The sequence below is a fragment of the Somniosus microcephalus genome, chromosome 1 (assembly GCF_052327205.1).
Source record: "Somniosus microcephalus isolate GS21.2 chromosome 1, FLI_Smic_1.0, whole genome shotgun sequence".
Taxonomy (NCBI): domain Eukaryota; kingdom Metazoa; phylum Chordata; class Chondrichthyes; order Squaliformes; family Somniosidae; genus Somniosus; species Somniosus microcephalus.
Genome location: NC_140987.1, coordinates 54667084 through 54693776, shown reverse-complemented (window position 1 = coordinate 54693776; position 26693 = coordinate 54667084). Strand labels below are relative to the sequence as shown.

General features: G+C 43.2%; 1 protein-coding gene across 5 annotated transcripts in view; it reads left to right on the top strand.

Moving 5' to 3' along the window:
• The window catches only part of sorbs2b (sorbin and SH3 domain containing 2b), a 308730-nt gene that overhangs the window by 39679 nt on the left and 242358 nt on the right, over positions 1–26693 (top strand). The gene's annotated exons all lie outside the window — the stretch shown is intronic.

Sequence of the window (26693 nt, the reverse complement as noted above, 5' to 3'; positions counted from 1 at the left end):
CTTGGTGCTCTCGAAGGAGTCTGTGCACAAACACCAATAATGGCATTTGCGACCGATTTTAGGCTTTAATACATGAACATCACGAAGAGCTCTTTTAATAAGACTGAGTCCTCACAGCAGGGATGGTCGAACATGACCTTGCAGAAAAAGCTTGTATGTGAACGGCTCTTGTATTTTTAGCTCCTTGCGTTGCTGATAATCTCTTGGTGCCATTGCATGACCCTGACACTTACAGCTGTAAAGCCTTGGCTTATTTACCTTGGTGAAGGTAGGAGCAGATGTGCCCACAGGCAGGGGCAGCAGAGCAAGAATGGAAGCTTGTCATTGCTAAATGTATTGTGCAAGAACAAGCCACAGAATATGTGGAGACTCGTTCCGTTCGCAGGACAAGCAAGAATTTAATTTGAAGTTGCTTGTTGGCACTTGAGTACAGACGCAGACTGTTGTACCGATGTCTGATTGGCCAGCCACTGTTCACATATCTGGAGGAGAGCGCACATTCATGGAATTTTATTCAACACTTAACAAGAGCACTTGAAGTCCTTTTCGCACTGCGTGTGATCCATGGGCCCAGGATACACGCATCCTGTAAATCTTTCAAGAAGATTTTAAAAGGATTAATCTTCCAAATGAAGAGGGTAAGAGCGGGTGGCTGATGCAAGGAGCACTGACCAGCATTGAGTCTGGAATTCGCTGTAAAGTGTTTGTTGGTAAAAGTTTAATTCTTGACTAATGTTCAGTTGTAGGGCAGGTGGGGTTGTCAATAATGACGACTGTCTAAGTAACATCCATTTATGGTGAAGAGTGGCTGTTCATTTAGCGATTAAAATCAGTTTACAAACAGAAGCTCAGTTTAAAGAAATGTGGAAATGAATTGGATTTTCATCTACACTGAATTATTCTGCATTAGAGAAGCGTGCAATAAGAGCACAGCTGTCATCATAGGTGACTTTAACTTACATATAGATTGGACTAGCCTAATCAGTAAAAATAATGAGGAGGAGGAATTCCTTGAGTGTTTAAGGGATGGTTATCTGGATCAATATGTCGAGGAACCAACTCGGGAACAGGCTATATTGGACTGGGTACTGTGCAATGAGAAGGGACTAATCAGTAATCTTGTTGTACGGGGACCCTTGGGTCAGAGCGATCATAACATGATCGATTTCTCACTCGAAATGGAGAGCGAAGAAATTGACTCAGAGACTAAGGTCCTGAATTTAAACAAGGGGAATTATGATGCCATGAGACGGGAACTGAGTAGGTCTGATTGGACAACGTTCCTGGGAGGACTGGAGGTAGATAAACAATGGCAAACATTTAAAGATAGAATGACAAAATTGCAAAAATTGTTTATACCAATCTGGCATAAAAGGAAATCTAAAAAGGTGACTCAACCGTGGATAACAGGGGAAATTAGAGACAGCATAAAATCCAAAGATAGGGCGTATAAAATAGCCAAAAAAGCGCCAGAGCGGAAGATTGGGAACAGTTTAAGATAGAGCAAAGGAGGGCAAAGGGCATGATCAAGAGGGGCAAAATAGCTTACGAAAACAAGCTGGCGGAAACTATAAAAACTAACTCCAAAAGCTTTTATAAATATATCAAAAGGAAAAGACTGGTGAAAACCAAAGTTGGTCCATTGCAGTCAGATACGGGGGAATATATAATGGGAAATAAGGAAATGGCAGATCAACTAAATGCATACTTTGGGTCAGTCTTTACGAAGGAAGACACAAAAAACCTCCCTGGGATATCGGGAAAAATAGGGACATTGGCAAAGGAGGAACTGACGCAAATCAATATCTCTAAGGATATGGTGTTAAGGAAGCTAAAGGGATTGAAGGTGGACAAATCCCCAGGGCCTGATAACATGCATCCTAGGGTACTGAAGGAGGTGGCCCTAGAGATAGCGGATGCACTAAGGATGATTTTTCAGAATTCATTAGACTCGGGAACAGTGCCGATGGATTGGAGGGTAGCTAACGTTACCCCACTATTCAAAAAGGGGGGTAGGGAAAAAGCAGGTAATTACAGACCTGTAAGCCTTACATCAGTTGTGGGCAAAATGCTGGAGTCCATCATTAAGGATGAAATAGCGGAGCACTTAGCAAATGGGGACAGGATAGGACAGAGTCAACATGGATTTACAAAGGGTAAATCGTGCTTGACTAATCTATTGGAATTTTTTGAGGGAGTAACTGGTAGAATAGATGGGGGAGAGCCAGTAGATGTGGTGTACCTGGACTTCCAAAAGGCCTTCGATAAGGTCCCACATAAAAGATTAGCATGGAAAATTGAGGCTCATGGGATAAAGGGGAAAGTTTTGGCGTGGATAGGGAACTGGCTGTCAGATAGAAAACAGAGAGTTGGAATAAACGGCTCATTTTCTGAATGGCAGGCAGTAACAAGTGGGGTACCACAGGGATCTGTCCTGGGCCCCCAGCTGTTCACAATTTACATTAATGACCTGGATCAGGGAGTCGGATGCAGCATTTCCAAATTTGCAGACGACACTAAACTAGGAGGGGGGGTGGGCTCAGAGGAAGAGACCAGGAAGCTCCAGAGCGATTTGGACAGACTGGGCGATTGGGCGGATAAATGGCAGATGCACTATAATGTGGACAAGTGCGAAGTTATCCACCTTGGGTGCAGGAACGGGAGGGCAAATTATTATTTAAATGGCAATAGATTGGGAGAGGGGGAAGTACAGAGAGACCTGGGTGTTCTTGTACACCAGTCACTGAAGGCGAGCATGCAGGTGCAACAGGCGGTCAAGAAGGCAAACGGTATGCTGGCCTTCATAGCAAAAGGGTTAGAATACAGGAACAGGGATACCTTGCTGCAGCTGTACAGGGCACTGGTGAGACCACACCTCGAGTACTGTGTACAGTTTTGGTCGCCTCATCTGAGGAAGGATGTTCTTGCCATGGAGGGGGTGCAGCGGCGATTCACCAGGCTGATACCAGGAATGGCGGGAATGACCTATGAGGAGAGACTATGTAGTTTAGGGATGTACACACTGGAGTTTAGAAGATTGAGAGGGGACCTCATAGAAGTGTATAAAATTCTGACAGGTCTAGACAGACTGGATGCAGAAGGAATGTTTCCCTTGGCGGGTGAGAACAGAACTAGAGGACATAATTTAAGGATAAGGGCTAAACCATTTAGGACAGAGATGAGGGGGAATTTCTTCACTCAGAGAGTGGTGAACCTGTGGAACTCATTGCCACAGAGGGCAGTGTACGCCAGCTCATTAAATATATTTAAGAGGGAATTAGATATATTTCTACGGGCAAAAGGGGTTAAGGGTTACGGAGAGAAGGCGGGGACGGGATACTGAATTAAAGGATCAGCCATGATCTCATCGAATGGCGGAGCAGGCACGAAGGGCCGAATGGCCTACTCCTGCTCCTATCTTCTATGTATCTATGTATCTATGTATTCTACAATATTACATGCATGGGTAATTTTATCATTGGATATGAAGGTTATCTACAGTAAATATGTTGGGGCTCTTAAGATGCCACATCGCCAAATCCAGAGGGGAAAAAAATGACAGAAAACAGGAAGTGTTGTGTAACTACAAACTAGAGACAAGAAGTGAAATCGAGTACACATGGCTGCATTTATATTCTATACGGCCAACAGAGAGCCAATCAATCTTGAACTTGTACCTGGCTTGGAATGCTGTTTCACACTGACTTTTCCAAACCCATGCTCTCTTCATTTTTGTAGCTGTTTTTTAAGCCCTCATGTGAGGAAAATGTCCCTGTAAACTAGGGGCAACAGTTTGACGGAAGGGGGAAAGATTGCTAGAGAGAGAGAGTGGCTGTGTGAACTGCGGCTGGATTTGGATGGGTATTGTGTCTCTGTGAATGGGAGGGGGAATTAGAGGCAGAGAGTGGCTCTGACCTGGAGGAGATTCAAAAGTGAGGTCTTTTGTGAACAGTTCATATGGCTTTGCGGAAGCGATTGTTTGGTTAGCCTGTTGATTATGGATAAACCGAAATGTTGCTTATTTTTCCTATATTTTTAAGATTGAAGCTGTATCAGTTGTGAAATAAAAACTTGTTTAAACTAAATATTGGCTTGCACATTGCTCAGACCTGCTTCAACTCCACCAAGGTAATGTCGCTGGAAGTTTACATGTGTAAACGGGGTTTCCGCCACACTTCCGATGAAGTTACGGTGGTTGGAGCAGAAGCAACTCTGAGGAAATTCCTGGCTTCTTCAGATGTGGCAAAAATGTTCTTGTATTTCCCCCTTTCCTCCCCCCCCCCCCACCATATTTTTCAGTCTCTCTAGTATTTGTATTCCCAGGCTTTAATTTCAGATCAAAACAGAAAACCTTGGGCGCGATCTTGCCAGCCCTGGGGAGGCGGATTTGGAGGCGGGACTGCCGGGAAAATGGCAGAATCTGGGGGCAGGTGCCCATCCCGCCTCCATGCCATCTTCCTGGGAGGCGGGTAGCTGACCCGCGCCGGGTCCTGTCTCCTGGAGGCGGGAAGGGGATTGCAGCCACTTAACTGCCCGCTAACAGGTAGTTAACAGGCAGTTAAGAGGATTATCCCCATTTTCCCAACTGAGGCGCGGGCTTCCTGACGTTGGGAAACCCCGCCAGGGTCACCGAGGCGAGCAGTGGGTCGGTGGGGGTCTGAGGGATGCAAAAGTGCGCTGTGGAGGTAAGTGATGGGTGCAAGTGTGGAGAGGTAAGTATGTGAGGTGAGTGGAAAGTGATAGAAAATGTTTACTTACCTTTGTTTCTTTCTGCAGGCTTCAAATGTTGGGGATGCAGAGAGTCTCGCATCTCACCGGCAGAGATGACCGATGGCTGCTGCATTCTCCAATGCAACAACCATCTAATTTCTGCTCACAAGAGGTTGGATGAGTCTTGAATACAAGGACTCATCAAACAACATAGAATGTCAGTGTTTGACAGCTTCACAGAGCTGTCGAACGATGACAATTCATCTGTCAAAGTTTTGACAGCTGAAACGTCATACACTGACATTCTCTGTAACCAGCTTTTCCTTAATTGACCTGCTATTTTTCTTTCCATAATGTTAATGTGCAGTGACTTTCCTGCTCTGGAAGGGTCTGAGAAGAAATGCAACAAGAGGTACCAAATTGAGGGGAATCGGTACAAATAAAGAAAGACTTGCATTTATATAATGCTTTTCAGGACATACCAAAGCATTTTGCAGCCAATGAAATGCTTTTGAAATGTAGTCACTAATGTAGAGAGCACGGCAGCCAATTTGCACACAACAAGATCTGACAAACAGCAATGTGGTAATGACCAGAGCATTTGTTTTTAGTGATGTTGGTTGATAAATATTGGCCAGGGCACTCGGGAGAACACCCCTGCTCTTCTTCGAAATAGTGCCATGGGGTCTTTTATGTCCACCTGTGAGGGCAGATGTGGCCTCGGTTTAACGTCTCATCCGAAAGACGTCTCGCCTCTGACAGTGCAGCACTGCCTCAGTACTGCACTGGACTGTCGGCTGAGATTTTATGATCAGGTTCCTGGAGTGAGAATTGAACCCACAACCTTCCGACTCCGAGACGAGAGTGCTACCATCGAGCCACAGCTGACACACTAAACTGGGAGATATCAGCACAAAATTGGTGGCTTAACCGCATAAGAGACCAAGTGCAAATTGAAGTCCAGCCTGCGATCGTTGCTGATGTCCCCAAGCTTATTTCAAAAGGTTGAGTCTACACTTACCTGGCGTGGCCAGAAGTGAGCTGGTGACACATTTGAAGGATTTATTTTAGTAATTCCATACTATCACTGTCATTCCTATGTACTTTCTTCTTATGGTTGCATGGACCAATGACTGATGTGGTATTTCAATCACATTGGGGGAGAAATTCAACTTGCGGGTGCTCGTTTTGTGCTTCTAAAATGGACCTTAGTCCTCTGAATTTCACGTTGCAATCAGTTACATCCAACCTGGACCTGAAATGCACCGGACACAATATTGGTTCGGGCAATGTTTAGCTGTCCAGGAGCACCCACTTGAATTAGGCGTTACTTGCCTTAAATATGCAAGTCGGGTTGCTACAACCCCGAATGCGAAATTTAAATGCAAATGGGAGGAGCTTGCACCGAGATTATTTAAAGAGATTATTTAACTTCTCCCACGTTATCAAGCACGTGTGGTGAATTTAGTGTATTTGCCAAGTGATATTCCTGTGGGATTGCTCACAGAATTTTAAAAAAGGTATATTTACTATTTGCTTTGTATTTTCCGATATATAGTTGTTTTCTGCTATTCCATAGCTCACCTTTCTGTCGAGTTGTACCAGGTTTTAAGTGGAATAACCAGCCGTCCTTGAATGGACCCCTGCAGGCTGCTCAGAAAACGGTCCAAGAAATTTTCAGTTTTTGTTATTGTGGGCCCGGGAGAAGCAGGTCTTCAAAAAAAAAAATAATAATTCCGGGCTGCTAGCAGCACATTCGAGGCTCCTCCTAAGGTCACCTTCCACCCCCACTCCAGACCCGACTTGCTGGCCAGCCCTTTGTGACGGCCAGCTGATTGCCCGCCCTTGAACGGTGCGCCACAGTGGGGTGCCCATTTGGTGCTTGCAACTTGTTGGTGGCATTTAAATGAGGCTCATAGCCAAATTTGCCTCAGGCTGGCATGGACTAGTGCGGGGAGTGAAGGGTCTTGATAAAGGGTTTTGACCCGAAACGTTGACTCTAATTTCTCTCCACGGATGTTGCCTGGCCTGTTGAGTTTTTCCAGCATTTTCTGTTATTATTTCGGATTTCCAGCATTATAGTAATCTGGGATGTTATGATTAAGGTTATCCACCAGGTGGTGCTGTAGCCAATGCTCCTGTTAAGGTCAGAGGTTTGCTTCCTGTTAAGGTCAGAGGTTTGCTTCCTGTTAAGGTCAGAGGTTTCGCTTCCTGTATAGGTCAGCACAAGGTGGAATGCCAGGATGCTGATGCAGGCTGTCTGTAAATGTGTTTCCCAGTTGTTAATAAAGTACTCGTGTTAATTCTAACATCTAGCCTCTTTGAGTTCCTTGTTCCACTATCTGGATTTGCTGCAGTATTTTGCTATCGTACTAGTGTGGGGAGTGATCGTGCCGCCGACTTCACGTGTTTTGGGTGCAAGTCAAATTTCTCCATAGGACAATTGTTGTGCTCCAATCCAATGAGTAACAGCTACCATGAGCATGGTCACATGTTTATTGGGAACTAATGACCCGTTACTGTAAAAACTGAAACACACTAAATCCTGCCCCTTTCTAGCCTGCCTTTACTACATTGGTCCAGAGTCCTGTCAGTCTAACACTGAACAATTGTTTGATCTTGTACTTGCCAGCAGTCAATGAGATTGCTAGACAGTTACACTCCCAAAACAACCTGTCATAACTGTGGATCATTGGCTATTTGACTTTGCATTAATTTTCTAATTAAGCTATAATAATTTTCTAATTTTGACTTGGGTTCAGGATTTTGAACTTGTTTCTATTGTCTGCTTCAGTGGCCCTCTGAGCAACATATTACATAATACATAACTCTAATTATCCTTTGGCTGAAAAAGTTTACCTGATTCCCTTCTCTTCTAACTTCCTAATATTTAGATTCCTGATACAGAGAATTATCTTTGTTGTTTACCTTTATATCCTCTTGAGGGCAATAATATACTTCTGTTGATTTGGTGACAACAACTGCACACAATCTCCAGATGGGGTCTGTCCAACACCTTGTACAGCAACAGTACAACCTCTATAGATTTGTACACTATTCCTTCGCTAATATAACCCAATACTTTATTTGCCTAGTTTTACTTTACATTACAGGGCTGATGATTTCACACTAATCCCTAGATGTCTTTCCTGATTGGTATGCTGTACCATTGTTTTATTTCACACACAAGGTCCAAGTAGGAATGTATTCCTGCATGGGTAGCAATGTAAGAGTCAAAGTACAACTGTGTGAGCCAGTTAAGATTAATTGTATTTAATTGTGTATTTTGTTTCTCTGTTAGTAGATTTACTGTCTACTTATTTTCAGTACTCTTGGGCCAGTAGTAGTATTCTTGCCTCTGAGTCACAAGATCATGCCCTAGAAATCCGATCACGCCAGAATGGCAAATATTTGCCATGTCATTGCTACTGTGAGACTTAAACAACTTGCAGATGATTGTGTTCTTATGATCTTGCTGCTCTTGTTCTTCTTGGTGATAGAGGTCATGGGGTTAGGAGGTGCTATTGAAGTAAGCTTGGCACGAAGCTGCAGTACATCCTCTAGGTAGTGCATACTGAGCCAATCTGCTGGTGGTGGAGGGAGTGGTACTGTTTTCAGTGGCAGGAGTGCGGATCAAGTGGCCTGCTCTGCCTTGGATTGCATTGGGCTTCTTGTCATGGCTGTACCCATCCAGGCAAGTGATGCATATTCGATCACACTCATGACTCGAGCCATGTACCCAGCTTCTGCTCTGCTCTTGTAGCCACAGTGTTAATATTGCTAGTCCTGTTAAACTTCCTGTTAACCTCCAAGACATTGATGATGGGTGAACTCCATGTTGGTGCTGCCGTTAAATGTCAAGGGGAGATGGCTGGGCTTTCATGTATTCAAAATAGTCATTACCTGGCACTATATGGCGCGAATGTTACTTGCCACTTGTCAGCCCAAGCCTAGATGTTGCCTCAATACTGCTGTCAGCTGCTCATTCTCAGGAATTGTGTATGATCCTGAACACTGTAGAATCATCAGCAAACCGCCCTACTCCTGACCTTTTCACAGAGGAAAGGTCATTGATGAAGCAGCTGATAATGATTGGGTTGAAGATACTTCCCTGAGGAACTGTGACAGTGATGTCCTGAGGCTGCAATGATTGACCTCCAATAACAATGGCTGTCTTCCTTTTTGTGCCAGGTATGAATCCAGTCACTGTAGGATTTTCCCACTGGCCCACATTGGCCAAAGTTTTGCTGGAGCACCCTGGTGCCATACTCTGTTGAATCCTGCCTCCTCTGGCATTCAGCTCTTGTGTGCTCTTGTCAGAACCTAAACTGATCGTTGGCAAACAGATTATTGGTGAGAGGTCGCTTGATTTTCTTTTTCTATCACTTCACTGAGGTTAGCGATAAGACTGTTGGGGCAGTGAATTGCCAGGTTGCATTTATCCTACTTTTGTGGATAGGACATTTTCCACATTGTCGGGCAGATGCTAGTGTCATAGCTGCACTGAAATAGCTTGACTAAGGGGCTGGCTATTTCTGGTGTGCAGGTCTTCACAGCATTTAAAACACAATCCAATTCAATGGAGAAGACCCCTTAGCCAAGCCATCAGTCTCAAAACTGGGAAATGAGGTCAGTGATGCATAACATGGATTCAGTACTTTTTAATAGTGTTGAGTTGATGAGCAATAGTTGGTTAAATAGAAGACATTGCAAGAGTTCTGGGTGTAATTTAAATATACCACATCATGAACAAAGGCACAAGTATTACGTCTGCACAGATTCATTGTGTGTGTGAAAGAAAGAGTGAGCGATGAGGGGAGGCAGGGCCAGTAGAAGTGGAATATTTCAAATGTGTTTACTTTTATTTAAAGCATTTTTGTACTAAAGGGTTAAATATTAATGGATAAAGTTACTCATGACACCTGAGTAGCTTTCATAATTAGTATCAAGGATTGTTTCAGCACCATTGTGTAAGCTAAGAAACTTTATTTTTTTTTAAATGGCTGGTTCAGGGAGCCTGCAATCTCTCGAGAGCTGCAGGCAATCTGAAGGTTAATACAATAGTCTAAATGCATTAAAAAATAAATGATGACTCTGGAAAAATCGATAGTGCCACAAAACTACAGTAACCCTATTTTCATTTGAGTTGCTTGCTTTCATTTAAGTAAACTTCCATCAGTTGATCTCTATTGATATTCACTGGATTATTCAGTGGTTTGGTGTCTCTCATTTTGAGCCCCAGGCAGCAGTTGTTTTACATTCTCCTGCACAGATATAGAACTCTGGCACTATTTTCTGTTAGACAGGACACCTTTTAAGAATCTTCATGTTGATGTTGCATAAATCAAAGCAGAAAATGATGGAAACACGCAGCAAGTCCATCAGATCTGAAAAGTGAAAAGACAGGTTTGAGTTTTGAATGGTCTTTCATCAGAATGCTGTTCTTACTTGCTGTGTATTTCCAGCACTTTGTCTTTATTTATATACTTTTTTTCTTAGAGATTTTTAAAGTCAACTTTTACATTTGGACATGTTTTGCCCAAATGAAAATCAATAATGTAAATGTGGTTTCTATGTATTTAATTTTCAGCAACATTTTTTGTTCATTACTACTTTTATTCATAAACTAATGTTAAAATGCTTTAACATGAAATGCTGTTTACAGCATGCCAGTGCTGAACTCTGCTATTTGCAAATATTATGTGCTTCCATCTCTGACGTTGCAGCACGAAAAAAAAACCTGCTGTAAATTCATTACCTCCAATTAGGCTCAGATGTTTCTCAGCTTGTAGCGGACTGGAATGCAGGCTCATGTGAGAGGGATTGTTTTAGGGTAATGCACTGGCACTGCAAATGTGAAGCACAAATGCACGGTTGGTTAAACCTGTACACCGATTTCATTCCTGCGGAATGTCTTTTGCTCACTCACTCAGTGACTCACTGGTTCTACTTTCTTCCATTATACCCGTGTGCTGAATAGGATTCATTTGTAGTCAACGCAGTACTCAGGTAAACCAGCTGAAAAATACTTCACTGTACTAAACCTTTCAACCATACTATTAATACAGATGTTTGATTTAAAAGCATCATTTATTCAGACTGTGATTAATTCTACAATGTACAAGTGTACAAAGGGAATATTTTGATAGCAAGCTTGGAGCATTTTACTGTTTTTTTTTCTCCCATAAGCATGTTATAATATGTATCTATAACAAAGTAAATGTGTGTGTAACTTTTTATTTTTCAACTTCTATTTATATATACCTCATTCCTCATACCCCTGCCTGCCTAACGGTCTTTTTTTTAATACTGCGTAAGCTGCCTTTTGCATTTTTTCTCTGTCCTCTTCTGAAGTACACTGCTGGCTAGTAATTTGTGACTGATCAATTCAAGATTTATTATAAATGCAAATTGGAGTGAAGCAGACCCTACAACGAGTACAAATGTGTTCATTGTATTTACTGTTCACAAGTATACGAGGTTAAGCCAAACAGGCATTTATTTCCTGGCAATGAATTGATAAGCAACACTAAATTCAAATGCATAGATGTGTAGGCATTAAGAAATACCAGCTTTCCAATTTTGTATCAAGGGCATTGTGTCTGTACATGGTGCTATCCTTCCTGTTATTAATTAACTGAATATTCAGGCTATGCCTCTACATTGGCTTTATGCTCCAGTATTTATATGCAAAACACATGGATTGCATTTCTTTTTCTAAGAAATAAGACCAATTTAAACAAAAGCACTTGTCACATTCTCCTAATCTGCCATCTATGTGCTAGGTGTTACCAGGCTCGGGTGCAAAGACATGATATTTTGTAACCTAGCTCAGGTCCATTATATCCCTACTGCGTGTAGTAGTCCCCGGTTTTGGTGCTTTGTTTCCAAATCTCATTTCAGAGATGAAAGTGGCTTGGAATCACAAGGTAGGTTGGAAGGAAAAGGGCCCTTCAACCCACTTAACTTCATCCTTCAGAGCATCTATCTTACTGGAAGGCAGTCACATCATGATTAGTGGTTAATTTAAAAATAACAGATAAAGGCTTGGGTTTTGTATCTGAATATTTTAAAATGAAGGTAACAAAAGCATGTTGTACTCTGGAATATTCTTTTAATTGAAGGAGATATTCATGCTTCATTTGAAAGAACAAACATAAAATGGGATTTATAATATTTTCTGTTATCCAATTGTATGTGAAAATGCATGCGTGCAGTTTGGGCATGATGGCATGAAACAGGAATTTAGAAGCATGTTGCCTCCTACTGCGTTCAGTCAGCGATTAGATAAGTTGTGCACACAGTACGTCCGGATACAAACAGAAGAGTGGGAAGAAAGTAATTGCCTGTGCAAAATATCCCAGACCTTTGTTGCTGCAGCTATAAGAGGGTGCTAAAAAATTGAAGAAAATGTTTTATTGGAGGCACTGTGTGGAGAATTTTCTTTAGTTTGATCATTGTAAAGAACTTGCTGTCTAAAAATTATGGGACAGATTTTCCTGTTCCTGCACCTGGGGCTATTGAATTGCCTGACCATGGCAGTTGGAGGGAAATCAGGCAGGGAGGAGCACACTTAAATTAATGGATGAAAAGTCAGGTGAGCTCCATTAGGGGGTGTGTGCTCCTCCCTGCCAGATAGTCCAGTATTCACTGAACCCTGGCCATCCAACAGCCCCAGGCACAGAGAGAGGTAAATCTGCCTCTGTTTATGTACTGTTGAGCTCTTAGAGGTTTTTTAAAAACAAATCCAAGTCTCGGATCTAGTGACACTGTCCTCTGAATTTTGCGGCTTTATTCCTCAAACATATAATTCATATTTTAACTGCTGTGTTGACACTTGGGTGTTGGTTCTAAGAAATTCGTTTTTTGAATTTGGACACTGAAAATAAGAAACTTCTCGTATGTCTAAGCTGTCACCAAATAAGAGGAGTTCCTGTTCTTTATGGCTGTTCCATTGTATCTGCCGATTTTGTTTTGATAACTGAGAGGACTCTCGCTTCGTTTCCCTTGTATTGTGTTTTACATATTTTTAATAAATGTTGATTTCATCTTGAGGGATGTTAAAAATGCTTCCCACTTCAAGCAGCACCATCAGCGACAAGTGTACTCGGGTCAGGTAGAACACAACTGGCTCCAGAATAAAGCTCAATCTCCGAAGAGTATCCCCTATTGCACCAGTGTGGCATTTCCATTTTCCCAGCTTGGCATCCTTGTGGCACCCTGAGTGACCCGATCAATTTAGTGACTAATTATGGGCAGTTTGGTTCTGTGCATCTATCTCCAATTCTGGATTGACACTATCCAGTCATATTCCATATTGCCCTGATGACCAACAAAAAAAGACCAGTGTTGCATTTGACTGGGCTGGATTCATACCCAGTTCCGAGTAGTGAAAGGACAGCATGCCAGCTCACTCTACCATCCAGTTCCTCGCCTTCCAGGCTATTCAATGTTTAGTATTTGACCAGGCAGGCAAATTAAGCATTTGTTTTAGAGCACATTTTTTTCAATGAATCTGATTTTATTTATTTTAGATTCAGTTACAAAGCGAGACAGAGAGAGAGCGTTAACAGTATAAACGTAGATTGATATCTAGTGCTGGATCTTTTGCATCAGTTTAGCAAAGCATGGTACAAATAATTTCAGTGTAGTTCTAGTTGTGCTCCTGCAACACACTTCCATCTAAATGCAAAAAATAAAAATGGTGCTAGGTAGACCCAGGAGCCTCCAGTTCACCTTCCCTATATTGCAAATGCCTTGAAAGGGGGATTCGGTCCTGAATTAATATGCAGGAGAGTTTCCTCCCCAGCAAATTCTAGACCACACAGTGTGATTATTATGATATTACTTAAAAGAAATCTCTAAGCCAGCAGCATTTTGGTGTGCATACCAACATGCTGTGCCACAGAGTATTGGAGACATAGTGAGTGGCCAGTGTTGGTCCTATTACCATGGTGAAAAGCCAAGCACTGGGAGGCAACAGATGAAGGGTACTGTCCCTTTGCCACTTTTATGCACCTAGAGGTTGGCTCAAGAAAAGAATTGGCAGCAGGTCTCTGCTGTAGGAGGTGCATAGCCCTGACAACCATCAAAGGCTAGAAAAGCCAGGTGAAACTTAGAGTAACATCGTTTTTAAAAAAAAAAAAAAAAAAAATGTCTTTACCTGATGGTAGGTTTCTCTTTTATTAAGATTTTCATCTGAAAAATGAATTCTAAAAAGGTTATAACACAGCTCTTGTTTGAAGCTGTCTGCAGTGTTATTGCATCACTTGTTAGCTATTGCTTCCAGCAGGATTCTAATTTTGAATGGAAAAACTAATAAAAGTGGGAGAATGTAGGAAGCAAGTTGCGCTGGTTGTGCCTGAACAAACTTATTCACAACCATAAGTAGGGAACCCATTCCTCCCAATGTGAGCCAGAGCCTGCTGTTAGAAGGCTAACTGCAGATAACAAGACCTGCCAGCATCATGGCTTTTTGTTTGGAGCAGGCTCGATGCACCACCTGTCCATCTTTTCTTTTGTTCATATGAACAGCCCCTTGACTAGCAGTAGGCACCAACTGAGCTGTTTGAAGTGGTCTTGTTATTCCTCAAATTAATTAGATATTCCACGAGTTTTTATGACCACTGAAACTAGAATTGAAGTATACGTTAACGAGAGGTGGGCAAGACAGAGTCAAAGTCTTGGCTTTGGCATATATCCCACAGTTGTCCTCGGTGTTACAGGTGAAGTAGAGGAAGAGTGGAAAGAAACATTAGTTTGATTTTGGGTGATTAGTGAAAGGTAGGGATAAAGTAACAACCACTCTTTTTATGAAGGAAGGGATCTGGTTGAGATGAAAAGCTGTGGGCTAGCTCATTCAAGTGACTATCCAAGATTAACTTGATAGCAAAATACTGCGGATGCTGGAAATCCGAAATAACAGAAAATGCTGGAAAAACTCAGCAGGCCAGGCAACATCCGTGGAGAGCAAAATAGAGTCAACGTTTCAGGTCGAAACCCTTCTACAGAGCGGAGAAAAGGCAGGAAATGAAACAAAAGGCAGTTTGGGGGCTGGGAAATGGGGGAGGGGATGAAAGAAGAGACATTGAGATATTTAAGGTGAGATGAGATAGTAATAGGATAGGTAGGGTTGACGGTGGATAGGCAACGGCAAACATTCAAAGACCGCATGGATGAACTACAGAAGTTGTTCATCCCAGTTTGGGATAAGAAAACAAAAAGGGTGACTCAATCGTGGCTAACAAGGGAAATTAGGGATAGCATAAGATCCAAGGAGAGGGCATATAAATTGGCCAGAAAAAGCGGTAACCCTGAGGATTGGAAGCAAAGGAGGACAAAGGGATTAATTAAGAAAGGGAAAATAGAATATGAAAGTAAGCCTTCAGGGAACATAAAAACTGACTAAGAGCTTTTATAGATATGTGAAGAGAAAAAGATTAGTGAAATCAAGTGTAGGTCCCTTGCAGTCAGAAGCAGGGGAAGTTATAATGGGGAACAAAGAAATGGCATACCAATTAAATGCATATTTTGGTTCTGTCTTCACAAAGGAGGACACAAATAACCTCCCAGAGATGTTGGGGAACATAGGGTCTAATGAAAGGGAGGAACTGAAAGAAATCCGTATTTGTAGGGAAATGGTGTTGGGGAAATTGATGGGATTGAAGGCCGATAAATCCCCAGGGCCTGATAATCTACATCCTAGGGCACTTAAGGAGGTGGCCCTAGAAATAGTAGATGCATTGCTGATCATCTTCCAAAATTCGCTGGAATCTGGAACTGTACCCATGGATTGGAGGGTAACTAATGTTACCCCACTATTCAAAAAGGGTGGTAGAGAGAAAGTGGGGAATTATAGACCGGTAAGCCTGACATCGGTAGTGGGCAAAATGCTAGAGTCCATTATAAAGGATGTAATAGCTGAGCACTTGGAAAACCGTGACGGGATCGGACAAAGTCAACACGGATTTACAAAAAGTAAATCGTGCTTGACTAATCTACTGGAATTTTTTGAGGATGTAACTGGGAAAATAGATAAGGGAGAGCCAGTAGATGTGGTGTATTTGGACTTTCAGAAGGCTTTCGATAAGGTCCCGCATAAGAGATTAGCGTGTAAAGTTAAGGCACATGGGATTGGGGGCAAGGTATTGACTTGAATAGAGAACTGGTTGGCGGACAGAAAGCCGAGAGTAGGAATTAACGGGTCTTTTTCCGAGTGGCAGGCAGTGACTAGTGGGGTACTGCAGGGATCGGTCCTTGGACCCCAGTTATTCACAATATACATTAATCATCTAGATAAGGGAACTAGATGTAATATCTGCAAGTTTGCAGACGACACAAAGCTGGGTGGGCGTGTGTGCTGTGAGGAGGATACCGAGAAACTCCAGGATGATTTGGACAGGTTGGGTGATTGGGCAGAAGCGTGGCAGATGCAATATAACGTAGATAAATGTGAGGTTATCCACTTTGGTGTCAAAAACAGAAAGGCAGACTATTATCTGAATGGCAATAGATTGGGAGAAGGGGAAGTGCAACGAGACCTGGGTGTCCTTGTGCACCAGTCACTGAAGGTAAGCATGCAGGTGCAGCAGGCGGTGAAGAAGGCAAATGGTATGTTGGCCATCATAACGAAAGGGTTTGAGTAGAGGAACAAGGATGTCTTGCTGCGGTTGTACAGGGCCTTGGTGAGACCGCACCTTGAGTATTGTGTGCAGTTTTGGTCGCCTTATCTGAGGAAGGATGTTCTTGCCATGGAAGGAGTTCAGTGAAGATTCACAAGGCTGATCCCTGGGATGGCAGGAATGACGTATGAGGAGAGATTGGGTCGATTGGGCTTATACTCGCTGGAGTTTAGAAGAATGAGAGGGGATCTCATCGAAACTTATAAAATTCTGACAGGTCTGGACAAACTAGATGCAGGTAGAATGTTCCCGATGGTCGGAGAGTCCAGAACCAGGGGTCATAGTCTAAGGATAAGGGGTAAGCCATTTAGGACAGAGATGAGGAAGAATTTCTTCACCCAGAGAGTGGTGAACCTGTGGAATTCTCTACCACAGAAGGCGGTTGAGGCCAAGTCTTTAAATATATTCAAGCAGGAGTTAGATATATTTCTTGGAGCTAAAGGTATCAAGGGATATGGGGAGAAGGCAGGTACAGGGTACTGAGTTTGGATGATCAGCCATGATCTCATCGAATGGCGGAGCAGGCTCGAGGGGCCAAATGGCCTACTCCTGCTCCTATCTTCTATGTTTCTATGTAATGGCTCCAGATGAAGTGTGAAATGTGCTGGCAGAGTGAAAGACAGCTGCCATGTGGGAGAGAGAGGGGAAAAAGTCACAAACCAAAAGTGTGGATAAAAAATATAATCGGGGCCGAGGTTATGATCTGAAGTTGTTGAACTCGATATTGAGTCCGGAAGGCTGTAAAGTGTCTAATTGGAAGATGAGGTGCTGTTCCTCAAGTTTACGGTGAGCTTCCGTGGAACAATGCAAGAGGCCGCAGACGGTGAGGTCTGAGTGGGAATGGAACGGTGAATTGAAATGACAGGCGACCGGAAGCTCGGGGTCACCCTTACGGACTGAACGGAGGTGTTCCGCAAAGCGGTCACCCAACCTGCGTTTGGTCTCCCCAACGGCACCAATACAGTCATCAATGTACCGGAAAAAGAGGTGAAGGAGGGGACCAGAGTGGGACTGGAACAAAGAGTGTTCCACATATCCCACAAAAAGGCAGGCATAGCAACACCTTTTAATTTGAAGGAAATGAGTGGTGTCAAAGGAGAAGTTGTTCAATGCGAGAACAAGTTCAGCCAGGCGGAGGAGGGTGGTGGTAGATGGGGACTGGATGGGTCTCTGTTCAAGGAAGAAGCGGAGCGCCCTCAGGCCATACTGGTGGGGGATGGAGGTGTAGAGGGATTGTACGTCCATGGTGAAAAGGAGGCAGTTGGGGCCAGGAAACTGGAAACTGTTAAAGTGGCGGAGGGCATCAGAAGAGTCGCGAATGTAGATGGGAAGAGACTGGACAAGGGGAACAAAGATAGAGTCGAGATAGGAAGAGAGAAGTTCTGTGGGGCAAGAACAGGCTGAAACGATGGGTCTACCAGGGCAGTCCTGTTTGTAGATCTTGGGAAGGAGGTAGAAACAGGCTGTGCGGGGTTGGGGTATACAGCCCTCGACCGGGTCCGTTCTATCTCCCGCACTTCAGCCCTCGCCCCTGCCCCTTCCTCCCGGAACCATGATAGGGTTCCCCTTGTCCTCGCCTTTCACCCCACCAGCCTCCACATTCAAGGGATCATCCTTTGCCATTTCCGCCACCTCCAACGTGATCCCACCACCAAACGCATCTTCCCCTCCCCTCCCCTTTCAGCATTCTGTAGGGACCGCTCCCTCCGAGACACCCTAGTCCACTCCTCTAACACCCCGAGCACCCCTTCTCCTTCGCCTGGCACCTTCCCGTGCAAGCGCAGGAGAGATGCAACACCTGCCCATATACCTCCCCCCTGTCCAGGGCCCCAAACACCCCTTCCAGGTGAAACAACAATTTACTTGTACTTCTTGCAATCTAGTACACTGTATTCGCTGCTCACGATGCAGTCTCCTCCACATTGGGGAGACCAAACGCAGATTGGGTGACTGCTTTGCGGAACACCTCCGTTCAGTCCGTAAGGGTGACCCCAAGCTTCCGGTCGCCTGTCATTTCAATTCACCGTTCCATTCCCACTCAGACCTCACCGTCTGCGGCCTCTTGCATTGTTCCACGGAAGCTCACTGTAAACTCGGAACAGCACCTCATCTTCCAATTAGGCACTTTACAGCCTTCCGGACTCAAGTTCAACAACTTCAGATCATAACCTCAGCCCCTATTACATTTTTATATTTTTTATCCACACTTTTTTGGTTGGTGACTTTTTTCCTTTTTCTCTCTCCCACATGGCAGCTGTCTTCACTCTGCCAGCGCATTTCACACTTCATTTAGAGCCATTGTTTGTTTCTTTACCTGTCCTATTACTATCTCGTCTCACCTTAAATATCTCGATGTCTCTTCTTTCATCCCCTCCCCCATTTCCCAGCCCCCCAAACTGCCTTTTGTTTCATTTCCTGCCTTTTCTCTCAGTTCTGTAGACTCTATTTCTCTCTCCACGGATGTTGCCTGGCCTGCTGAGTTTTTCCAGCATTTTCTGTTATATCCAAGATTAACTGTTTCATTAATAATTCAAAAACAGTTTGCCCACACTATAATATCCTAATAAATTGTATTGCAAAACATCTTGCAGCAATGGACACTTCTCATCACTGAAACCAGAGATAGAAGGCAATTCGTATTGCAATCTTCCCTCTGTCAGCCATTAAAGTCCCTGTAGCACTAGCCTACTCTCAAATTTGTCAATATTTAGCGCTAGATGAACGTCTCGATTTGAGAGGCCAGGCGCGCACAAAGCACTGAAATTGCAGGATTGGAAATACCACACTATTGCAGTGGGGAGGCTGGGGTCAAAGTACTTTGTTAGGTAACACAGCCTTGCACTACATTTGACCTGTGCCATACCTGATCTATGAATGCTTTCGTGGTGCGGTCACTAAATACCATATAAAAAAATGTTCCAGTATCAAGGACTGCAGTCCTCTCCATAATAAGAACATGTCTCCAAAAAATCTTTGTCTTAGTTTTTGCAGCTATTCTTTAGGAAATTGGACAGAGAATAGGGGTAAAAGGAAGCTATTCAGAGTGGCAGCAGGTGAAAAGTGGTGTTCCACAAGGATCAGTGCTGGGACCACTATTGTTCACAATTTATATTAACGATTTAGATGTTGGAATCAAAAACACAATTTCTAAATTTGTGGACGACACCAAATTGGGGGGATAGTCAATACTGTGGAGGACTGCAACAAATTACAAGACATTAATAAACTTGCAGAATGGGCATATAATTGACAAATGAAATTCAACACAGATAAAGGTGAGGTATTACATTTTGGTAAGAAAAATAGGGAGGTTACATTAATTAGAAAATAAAATCTAAATGGGATAGAGGAACAAAGGAATTTAAGGAATACAAATACACATCACAAAGTATCGACACAGATTAACAAGGCCATAAAAAAAGCAAACCAAGCACTAGGGTTTATTTCTAGAGGGATAGAATTGAAAAGTAGTGAAGTTCTGCTAAACTTGTATTGAACCCTGGTTAGACCACACTTGGAGACTGTGTGCAATTCTGGTCGCCGTATTATAAAAAGGATATAGAGGCACTGGAGAGGGTGCAGAGAAGATTTACAAGGATGATACCAGAAATGCGAGGGTATACATATCGGGAAAGGATGAACAGGCTGGGTCTCTTTTCTCTTGAAAAGAGAAGGCCGAAGGGTGACCTAATAGAGGTCTTTAAAATCATGAACGGTTTTGATCGATTAGATACAGAGAGAGTGTTTCCACTTGTGGGGAAGAGCAAAACTAGAGGCCATCAATATAAGATAGTCACCAAGAAATCCAATAGGAAATTCAGAAGAAACTTCTTTACCCAGAGAGTGGTCAGAATGTGGAACTCGCTACCACAGGAAGTGGTTGATGCCTTTTAAGGGGCGATTAGGTTTGCATGTGAGGGAGAAGGGAATAGAGGGTTATGCTGATGGGGTTAGATGAGGAAAGATGGGAGAAGGCTCAAATGGAGCATAAACACCGGCATAGACTGGTTGGGCTGAATGGTCTTTCTGTGCTGTGTATCCTATGTAATCCTATGACAACAGTACAATACAATTAGATGTAATGCATATTCTTAAATGTGGTTGCAATTTGGAAAAAGAAAAACTTTTATTTTCTATTTAAATTAAAAATTTCCCCCCGAAGTTGTTATCTGGAGAACACTAGTATATTTATATATAGGATCATGTCTATCATTATTGCAATTGTTTCATATTGGCTAGAAATGTTCTCGCTCACTGAAGAGCTTGTAGCAGACCTCTGAGGAATGTGAAACTAATGTCCTAGAAGCAAAAGACATTGCTCCATAGTTTTTTGTTGATGATTGTAGTGCGCTGTTTTAATCCACATTTGCAGAGAGAGTTGCTTTTAGATGTGGTTGATCATTAACTAGCTAGCATTAATAATAACCGAGGTAAGTTGTGTTCTAATAAAAACGCCTGTCAGTTCTGTTCCCATTCCAGCAGCGTTGCCTAGCAACCACTTGCTCAGTAGCAATAGAACGCCAGTTGCTTTTCAGTACATTAAATTCACTTGTGAATTAAATTGTGATGAGTTTATTAGCTTGAAAACCATTTTCTGTATACTTCCATCTGGTAGAATGTATGTGGACCACAGCACGAATTACATTGGTTTTCAATAGCTGCACACCCCATGGGATTGGCCATGGAAGCTTCTGAGAGCAGGTATGTATAGAAGTATCGTTACAGTCCTCTTCACAAAGAAAAATTAGCATTGTCACAGATTTGTTAAATGCTGAGAATTCCAGTTGCCAGCTAACGATTAAGAACGTTAAACACTGCAATAAATCAATATTGTGTCCTTACACTGGATATTCTAATACTAAGCAAAACACTGGACGAAGATAGTGATTGACCTTGTCACAAGGCACAGACCATGTCCTTTCCTTCATGAACATAATAACTTGTATGTTTTTCCACATTTTCCTTTTTTATTTTCATGGAGATTTATTAACTCTTCTAATTAATGAAACCTTCTTATTAATGCTAAATTATTCTGAGCAGCTGCAGTGTAAAAGAACAGCTTTTCCTGCAGTTCTCCTGGCCCCTGAAGCAAATTGTCCATCAGACTAAGGTGACATATCTGACTTATCTTGGTTCAGCAGATGTACATGTGCAGGGAATGAATCTAATGATTTTGTTTCTGGCATCATCTGAAGCCCTTAAACAAATACAATTCCTTTTCTGCTGTGTTTAAACTGTGGTGACTGCACAGGATCACTGTTGCAGCATTTTGGTTGTTCACGTAAACAGTTTTAAACTGAATTCTCTCTCGATTTGTTGGAAATATTTAGATTCTGTTCTGTTCGGTTAAAGGCTAAATAAAGATTCACTTTTTAAGAACAATATTTTGGGCTTTTTCTTTCTGTTGTAGAGAAGATGTTGCAGTTAAACCTTGATAATGATTTACTGTCATTCAGTGTGCGTTGGTTGCCTGGTGCCATCACCATACATCTATTTTTAATTGCCTCTTGATTGTAATTTACACTTTATAATAACAAAAGGTGTTCCATTTCTTCTGTGCCATTCACCTTGTCCCATTTGTAATTACATTACTTCACAGCTGACTTCTACACTTAGTCAGTGACAAATAGTAAGGGATAGTAGATTCATATACACTTCAGAATGGTAATAGTTATTGCAATCAGTTTAAAGTGCCTCCCTTAACCAGTTTTGAAAATTACAACTAAATCGCATTAGCCGAGCTAGCCTTCAGATGTTAACATATATAAGACTTTAGTACAGAGCCAAGTATTTGTTGATCGGCTATGGGCAAATTAGCGCTTGTTTGTTTGACTGAAACCCTTATAAACTTTTGCTGAAACTCTGGGCTGGATTTTGTCAATGGAGGCGGGACTCCCACTTTTTGGGTTGTAGTCCCGCCTCCATCGACTTGTGGCCAACCCACGCTATTTTCCCTTGATTGACCTTGTTAAGCCTGCCCAGCGGGCTCAGCAGGCCAATTAAGGGACACCTGGTTACTGGTGACATCAGTGATTGACATTTCATCTGTCAAGAGCTTTTGACAGATGAAAAATCAGCGTTTGACAGCTCTGTGAAGCTGTCAAACACTGACAATCTGCCTTCTCACTTGAGTCCTTCTACTCGGACTTGGTTAGAGATCTCTCCAGACCAGAAAGCAGAATGCTGCAACTTTTGACAGTTCAGCGGCCATTCTGCTTTCTGTGCCGGTGAACTGAGGGACTCCCAAGAACTGAAGGAATGAAGCCTGCAGGAGAAAGTAAAGGTAAGTAAAACTTATTAAAACACTTTACACTTACCTGCACACATGCACCCATCACTCACCTGCACAACATGTCGACCCTTTCAGACCGACGGTCCACCTCGCTATCTTGGCGTGGTTCAGAGCCGTCGGGAAGCCCACACTTCAGGGCTAAAAATAGGGATTAGGCAAAAAACTGCCTGTTAACAGGTAGTTAATTGGTACTAATCCCCTTCCCGCACAGGTCGGATACCCGCCTCCTGGGACATTGCCACGGAGGCAGGTTGGGAGCGGGATGGGTTCCTGCCCCCTGATTCTGCAATTTTCCCACCACTCCTGTCTCCAAACCCGCCTCCACGGGGCTTGGAAATTCGAGCCCTCTATCTTTCATTCACTGAAAACCGCACAAATGCAAAATGTAATTTATTGCCAACAGTGAGGAAACAGCAAGGCAATAGCAGGCTATCCAGAATGTGAAGAGCTTTATCATTGTTCAGAACTGTGTGCTTATCAATATGTGTGCTTGGGGCAGGCGAGCAAATTTGAAAACATCTTGGAATTTTTTTTGTCATGATTCGTGGGGCTAGATTCTGAAATGCATCTGCGTTCATTTTTTTCCTCATTGTAACTGCTCATTGTAGTCAGTTACAATGATTATCTTGGATTTGACCTTATTCTGGAAACTGTTTAAATGTTTGGACCCAATTCAATAATTTTGCTTTGGTAATTATGCGGTTGGATCGCTGACAATGAGGCTTTTAACGATGGCATTGGTGATTATTGTGCAAGCGTCTGATTTGGGTAGTTTAAAAACCTCCTGGAGAATCTCCACTTTATGCTCAAAACTTTAACCACTTCTCACCGTTGGATCTCTGATAGTGAATCAAAGCAAGAATCCCTAAATTCTCAATCACCATAAAGATGTTTTAGAACTGGGTGGGTAAGAGGATTGAAAAGAAACAAATGATCTTTATCACATTTTGGCAAACATTTCTAGGAAGCTTTTTAAAGTTGAACCCTGTGAGGAATGTGCCATATTTTTCTGTCAGGTTGTTAGTGTTGCCTTATGGTTTCAGGTTCAGTAGTTCAGCACTGCATGAACTGGAGCGATGTCATTAGACCAGTTATTGCAAACCTGTGGCTAACAGATAAAAGCCATATGTAAGATAAATGTACCAGTTAAAATGGCTGGACACACAACCATGTACCAATGCTATGGTTAAAGAAATCTGTCCCTTTTGGTTCACTTCTCTCATACATGATTACTTCATTGATCCTTACTTCTCATTAGATCGACCTAGCTATTGATTCATCAGATCCTGTCAGCACATGTAGTAAATACAAGCATCACTGATCTAAAATAAAGTGACCACTCTGCATACAGAGCAGATTAGAAGCTGTGTCAAGCTGCTGTTAATAACATGCGTTTTGATGAATCAAATGGAAATCCTGAAGTTGACAATATCCTTTTTCTTCTTAGGCAGTCCCTCGGAACCGAGGATGACTTGCTTCCACATTAAAGATGAGTTCGCAGGTGACTGATTAGTCCAATGCGGGACCTACAGTCTCTGTCACAGGTGGGGCAGACGGTGGTTGAAGGGGCGGGTGGGTGGGGTGCTTGGGTTGACGTGCGCTCCTTGCGCTGCCTGCGCTTGGCTTCCGCTTGCTCCCGGTGAAGAGACTTGAGGTGTTCAGCGCCTTCCCGGATGCTTCTCCTCCACTTTGTGCGGTCTTGGGCCAGGGATTCCCAGGTGTCGGTGGGGATGTTGCACTTTTTCAAGGAGGCTTTGAGGGTGTCCTTGAAGCGTTTCCTCAGCCCACCTGGGGCTCTCTTGCCGTGCCGGAGCTCAGAGTAGAGCGCTTGTTTTGGGAGTCTCGTATCGGGCATGCGGACAATGTGACCCGTCCATCGGAGCTGATCGAGCGTGGTCAAAGCTTCGATGCTGGGGATGTTGGCCTGAGCAAGAACACTGATGTTGGTGCGCCTATCCTGCCAATGGATTTGCAGGATCTTGCGGAGGCAGCGTTGGTGGATTATCAAAATCCACGACAAGGCCGTGGACAACGTGGACCACTTTCCATACCTCGGGAGCCTACTGACAACAAGGGCAGACATCGATGTCGAAGTCCAACACCGCCTTCAGTGTGCCAGTGCAGCCTTCGGTCGCCTGAGGAAGAGAGTGTTTGAAGACCAGGACTTCAAACCCGGCACTAAGCTCATGGTCTACAGAGCAGCAGTGATACCCGCCCTCCTGTACACCTCAAGAGACATGGACCATGTACAGCAGGCACCTCAAAGCACTGGAGAGGTACCACCAACGCTGCCTCCGCAAGTTGACAATATGCAAGTTTGATGTCAAAGCCACTGTGTGTTGCCTGGAGCACTCATGCTATCGGTGTACTAACCAAGGGAGATGTGCGATTCTTTGGTTGGGTGAAACATGTATTCTACACATGCTGTAGATCAGCCTGGCTGAGTGCTAGGGCAATACCAGTCAGCTGCTGTGTCGCCTTAAGTCTGATGTCTTGTAACATAATATTATAATCTGCCTTTCATTACAAACAATTTATGGAAACACATTTAGTGTAACTTAGTAGTTCAGTTTATGTGACAAAGATTTATGAGGATTTTAGATGTAGGGCTTATTTACAAGGTGCATTTTAACAGTTTATCAGCAGAGAATTTTTAAAAATAGCTTCTCTTAACTAACAGCACATAAACAGGTTGGCGCTTAAGATCCATTGCAAGGAAATTTTAATTGAAACTTTTTCAAAGAGGATTTGTGAAAGCCTATAGAAATGAAATCACTGAAATGTTCATTTATTTAATAATCAAAAGGCAATGCAGAGAGGGTTAAGTTGGTGCAAAGGTCAAGACTGGTAGAATAAAACTCCTGGGCAACAGCCTGTTTGTATTCTGTTTATACCACAAGAGAAGTTGCAATTAAAGAGGACATATTGTCACAATAAAATGTGCCGTATCTTTATCAAAACAATGCACTTGATGAAACTGAACACGTGGTGATGTCATCACCATGCGCTCACAATTAGCCAGAATATATAAACCTGAATATTCACTCTCAAAATTATGTTGTTATAATGATAAGCACAGGAAAAATCTGCACTGTAGGGAATATGGCTGGTTTGCTGCTGAAACTACCATGGTGGTCTTTTATGGTCCAGGCTGTCCCATGACTAAATCGAGAATTAAACCCTGTGTCAATCTCCTTCTTCAATAAAATAACACCTCCTTACTAGATTGTCAGGCAGTTTAAAAGTGAAAACTATTTCTCGCCCCAAAAGTGAGAAGTATTCCTCACCCTGATCTGCGCTTCAGACCCCATTTTGTCTCCATTGCAAGGATCACTCGCTTCCAACTTTGTAATCTTGCCTGCCTTCGCTGCTACCTCAGCCCCTCCACCGCCATTGTAACCTCAAGAGTTGACTACTCTCTAACGCTTTCCTTGTTGGCCTCCCATTCTTCAATCACCATAAACACAACTTCACAGAATCACAGAAACCCCACAGTGCAGATAGAAGCCATTTTGGCCCATCGAGCCTGCACCGACACATATCCCACCCGATTCCCATAACCCCTACACCAACACATATCCCACCCTATCCCCGTATTTAATCCCCCTAACACTAAGGGTCAATTTATCATAGCCAATCAACCTAACCTGCACACCTTTGGACTGTGGGAGGAAACCGGAGCACCCGGAGTAAACCCACGCAAACACGGGGAGAATGTGCAAACTCCACACAGACAGTCGCCCGAGGCCGGATTCGAACCCGGGTCCTTGGCGCTGTGAGGCAACCGTGCTAACCACTATGCCACCAACTTGTCCTAAACTCCACTGAAAATTCTTGTCCAACATCCAGTCCTGGCTGAGCTGAAAGTCAAAAGGTAAGTTTAAAAAAGCCTGTTAATTATATGTCAGCGAGATGCTAATGAGTTTAATTGGGACGCCTGTCGGGTCTGCTCAGTGCTGACAGACTCGGCATTGGGAAAGGCGTGTTGCAGCGGGTTAACAGTGGGTTCC